We start from the raw sequence: 5,681 nt of genomic DNA, 5'->3' as shown, positions 1-5,681 counted from the left end.
AGTGCACACCTGTAGTGTGATCCGGAGCATAAACTAAAGAGAAAGAGCTTTGGGGTAGGCTGCTAGTAAAAGAGGCCATGGGACTGTGAACAAAGAAACTATTTCCTGCTGTTTGATTTCTACTGTGTTCAGGGAAACAGAAGTTTGTTCATTCTTTGTAAACAAATGAAATTACATTGAAGAAACACCTTACTTCATCATTAATTCCTTTTCCTGACAGGAACAACCCACCAGACAATGAATACTGGCTAACAGCTCAGATCAAAAGGGGTAACAATACTATTCTTTGATGGGGTAATTTAGTTACAACAGCTCTGCCTTGCAAAGACATCAACTACATAATGTGGCCACCCACAGAGAAGAGAGATATTGTTAAAAAAAAGAGATGCAGATAAAGAAATGAACACGGCCACCTGGGTATGTGCTAATGGAGACAAACAGCAGGTCCTGAATACTGCCACTGAGGTGAGGGAGAGGGAAGAGTTGGGCCATATATAGGGACATACTTAAATTGCGATCGCAGTGATCGCTGCAAAAATAGCATTGACTGCAATTTCCCAGGAAATCAAACATAAAACCCCACTTAATAAAAATAAAAAGCTGGCTTCACACTGGGGGCCAGTGGTCCTCACTGTTGCTGTGGCCTGGCCTTGCAGCCCTCCTGGGAGGGGAAGGCACCAGCTGGCAGAGCAGCACAAAAGGCAGCAACCGAGATGATGGCTGCCCCCTCATGTTTCTCTGCCAATCAGTGTTGAGGGCAGGGATGGACAAAGGGCAGCCAGAGGTGGATATGGCAGCCTCCTCCTTGTCCTTCCACCTGGGGCCTCTCTGCCAACCAGCACCGAGGTGTGGGACTGCAGTGAAATGACCATGACATTGACTCTTTGGGGCATGGCCAAGGCACAAAAATTGCTCTCTTTCACTGCATGTTAGGTAGGTTCCTAGTCATATACTAAATGCAGACACCAAGGAGAATGAGAAAGAGGAGAGATGCAGTAAAGGGAGATATTGAGCTTATGAAAACACCTGCCTCTGAGATAGAAACAATACATGTAAATGAGCAAGCTTCAGGCATGCAATTATAGACACCCAGGGGAGAGAGGGAAAAGATCCCCATAAAGCATGTGTACAGTCACCCAGAGGATTAATGTGAACAGACACTTGAAGAAAAACTTAGCATTGCACACCAGCAACCTGCAGCTCCCAGTGATTTGCAGGCACTCTGCTTCTCTGAAAAAACCAGGCCACCTTAATTAGGTGTTTATTTACAGGTTCAGGACACCCAAGTCTGTAGCCCTCCTAGATACAAAGAAAAGCTGGAAAATGTGGAGAGAGAGAGACTGACAAAGTGACATCTGCCTGAAACAATAGCTTCAGGAAGCATGAATGGTTTCATTCATCTTTAGTCTTGTCTATGAAGGCTAAGGAGGACTTTTTAGATACTCTATTCTGATATTTAACTCATTCACTGCTGGCCATATGGAGGATTGGGATTGATGCAGGTGGCTGTTGTCAAGGTTGGCTGAGGCAGGAATTTGGAATTTAACCATCAGCATTGCCTCCCACAGCATAATGTAATTTGTATCCATCACTAAGAGAGGGAAGTAAAGAGCATCAAGAGCTCCAAATGCCTCCTGGGTGCTAGACCCAAGATCCCAAGTTTTCCTGGGTGCCAAATACTGCAGCTGCTCCTGTCCATCTATAAAACTTCTGGTTTCCCTTCCACCACCCAATATCTATCAAGCAGTTATTAATTCTATCTGTATATTAAATCTGCATCCTATCAGATGCTGTAAACACAGTAAAATTAATTGGCCATGGTATCAAAATAAATAATAATCAGGCACACCATAGCAAGGGAAGACAGACAGCCCACCATAATTCTAGGGTTCATTATTATGTTTCTGACACCTCTTTTTTTTCTCTCCTATAACTCCATGCATCATCAGGTTTCTTCTACCCCTGAGGAACACAAATCTTGTGTCAGTCTGTGCAATTTAATAGCCCCCAAGAAAGCCATGTTTCCATCAAGCAAAACCATCTTCTTATTGATTACATTTAAAAAAAAAATTAAGTCCCTAATTAGAACATTTCCTCTCCCTGCCTCCTATGCCCTTGTCTCAGCTCTGTCAGCCCAATTATATCACTGTGCTGAGCAGATACAGGTTTAGTAGTCCTCCAGGGCTACTGAATCAAATGAGAAATTGCTAGATATTCACTTGACTTGCAAACAGCTTCTTATGCTTAATTTTTACAAAAAAATGCCTGGAAATACAGATGCGATGCATTTCGCAGCTGCTAACACTGCTTTGCATGTATGTTGACCATGGAACATGGAACACTGCTTATCTCCTGATTCACCACTATGGAGCTCACTCATTTGAACACCTACACCAACCTGCTGTGTATACTCCAAACTCTAGTAAATTAGCTCTGGTCACTGGTCTTTTAACCAGTCCTGAAGCTTGAGCATACACAGCAGAATATGGGTGTTTCAGTTCCTCTGCCAAACAAATCAGTTCAAAGGACACACATTTCAAAGGGTGAATAATTCTTTTCTTCCTATCACAGGGAACCATGCAGATTGTTCTACTTACACACCTGCAGACTGATTTAATCTAATTTTGCTGTAGAGCCTCCTATAAAGGGACAATGGTCAAAAGAAACAGAACTCTGCCAGTTGTCTAGACAATGGGAAAAGAGAAAGCCTGGCAGGGTCACTTATTACCTTTGGGGTACTTGCGAAGTAAGACCAATGAGCAGAACAGAGAAGAAAAAAAGACTGCACATTTTGATATGATAGAAACATTAAAATCAGTCATCTTTTGACATGTGGAATATACATTAAAGGAGAAAAATCAAGCCCCACTGCTTGGAAGAAATCTTGGCAGTAGAGTACAAACACTGATGTCTTCTGAAATACTCCTGTTGTTAGTTCAGGCTTGTATTCATTTAAAAAACTCAAGAACGCATCTATGCTTTAAAACAAGATATGGAGTATCTCTGTTTACACAAGAGCCACAGGAATAAATTACAAAATCAGGGCTATCCCACTCCCATTTCATCAGTTACTAAAATCCAGAATCTGACATGTCCTTGTAAGGATTTCAACCTTTTACTGTGATCTGTACCAAGAACCTCAGCTTTCAAAATCACCTTGAGGAGAACCTTGTTTCTCCCTCTGCCATGCATCACATGCCAAACCCTGAAATGAGGCAGGGACATCATATGGTTATGCCCCACAGTGATACTCTTAAGATCTGTCTCCAGAAAGAAGTGACAGAGAGCAACCACATTGCAGTTTCATTGGCTCATATCCAGGTTTATCATGTGTGGCACAAAAGTATGTAGGACGGCGTACTTTGTCTGAAGGGCACCAGGGAAGTACAGAACTTGCTGTAATGGTACCAGCTGAATAAGCAAGAGCTTTCCTACACCTTATGAGGAAGGCTTGCTAAACAGAATGATTTGTCCAAGGTCACATACTGTGTCAGGACCAGGGAAAGAAAAGTCTCTTAAGAGTGCCTTGACTTATCAGCCCCAGACTCTGGTAGATTAAAGGCTTCATGAGGAAACTAGTCTGTAAGGCTAGGGACAGACATTACACAAACTGGTTTAAGTGATCAGAAACTGGTTTAAACCTGTAACAGAACAGAAGGTCAGTGCATATAAACCTGTTTCAAAATGGCAGAAGATGGTTTAAAATAAAACTGGTTGACTGTAGTAACAGACTTAACTGATTTGGGTCAAACTGGTTTACGCAATGTCTGTCCCAGACCCCCTTCCTGGTTTAACTTAAACCAGAGTCCTCCAGCATTCCAGGATGCTTTTCAGGTGTTGGATTGTGCTCTGCTCTCTGCTCCAGAGAACAGAGCTGGCTCTGCCCCTCTGCTCCCAAGCCAGAGTTCTGGTGGAGATTGCAGGCACAGCAGGGTCTGCCTGGCTTCCCCCTGTGCCAACCTCCTACTCTTGCTACTTGCTGCTCAAGCAAGGATCCCTCCCTCCCATTTCCCACAGCATGGACCCCAGCCCCATGGACCCTAGGCATATGGTATGCTAGCTAACGCCAAGAGGCATCTGCGTGTGTATGTGTCTCCAAATTCACTGGGACAGGCAGACAAAACAGTGTCTGCTTAGGGCTTTTTGGAGCTAATCAACAGGTCAGTTGGTAATGTCTCTCCATTCCTTCCTTAGAAAGCTGTTTAAGAAGACCTTGATCTAATGAGAGAAGCTTGAACTAATGAGAGAGGCTTTTCTTTTGTTGATGGGCTGATAAATACTGTGTTATCAGCTCCCTGCTGGTTCCCTTGCCTGTCAAGTTTGCGGACAGTATGAAGAAGCAGGGAGAGGGAGATTGAAAAGCTCAGTATCATCAACAGGTGCATGCAGTGCACACCCCTGCCCTTTGCCTCAGAGTGCTAGCCCAGAGCTGGGGTTTGGCAACACTCCTGCCCCTTGAGGGGGGGGAGAAAGCCTAGGATTGTACAGCAGTGTAAGTGCTTAAACCCCTCCCTAATCAGAGCATCCTGTAGGAGCCTGGCCACACCCTACCCCCAGGTCATCACTGTGGCTTCTTGCCTGAGCCACTGTAGGCATGTGCCTGCATTTACTCAGTCCAGAGGAAATGTGCAGTTGCAAACTGATTCAACTTAGGCAGGTTAAACTAATCTGCAAAGATTGAATCAATTCAGGCTCAGGCTTTTTGAATGTCTGTCTTTAGCCTAGGAGTAAAGTGTTTGTAGCTTTGTGCATAGCTCAATACTTGATTGCATGATTTTGTATCTGTTCTGTGACTTCTTCAGTTTCAACATGCAGGGCTGAATCCATAAAGATATTTAAGGGCAGATGGGTAACATTTAAGCGCCACCAAGATTCTTAAAACCCTTGCCCACATGTCAGTATCAGTGCTTAGTGTCCCTAGGCAACTATGTTTCAGCCAGTAAAGTCCCTAAGCACTAGGGTTTCCACTCAAGAGTATGTGCAAGACCCCCTAAATCCTGATACCATTTAGGACTCTCAGATAAAGCAATTAGTTTCCCTCCTCCATTTTGTATGCATGGCCCAGTCTAGCAGATATTCCAGAGCAGGCCCAATTGAAAAGAGAGTCACAGACAAACCATTTAACAGAGTCACATCCACTTAATAGCCCAATGATTAGGGATCTGCTTTCAAATCCCCATTGCTCAAGGCAAATTGGGCATAGGGAGGAGTAAGTGAAATGCTCTCTTGAGTTTACACACCTAGCACCAGGAGAGAATTAATGGATGATAATCCCTTATTGAAAATAGGTGCCTAATTGCCTTTGTTGGGTGAGATTTAGGCCCTGCCCCTATTCTCAGTATTTTCTAACAGTTAACTAAGGCACATAATTCTCACCAATATATTGCCTAGGCACTAGGGGACCTAATTCAGGGCACTGAATTCCACTGTGTGGTAGGGTTCCTTAGAGTTAGTGCTAATTCCCCTGGATTTAGACCCTGGAAACAGACTTCTCTCTGCTCTATTGTTACAAACTCAGAGTAAATTAATTCAATTCAGTGGCTTACAATCATCTGTAGCAGAACAAAGAACAAGCTGTTTGCACCTCCCCTAATCACTTGTTTCTTGTCCAAAGTGCAGGCTAGGGCAAACTCTGAGACTGCTCTAATTTATGCCTTATGCAGCCAGAGCCACAGTGCAGC

Source organism: Alligator mississippiensis, chromosome 9, assembly GCF_030867095.1.
Source record: "Alligator mississippiensis isolate rAllMis1 chromosome 9, rAllMis1, whole genome shotgun sequence".
Lineage (NCBI taxonomy): Eukaryota > Metazoa > Chordata > Crocodylia > Alligatoridae > Alligator > Alligator mississippiensis.
This window is presented reverse-complemented; position numbering follows the sequence as displayed.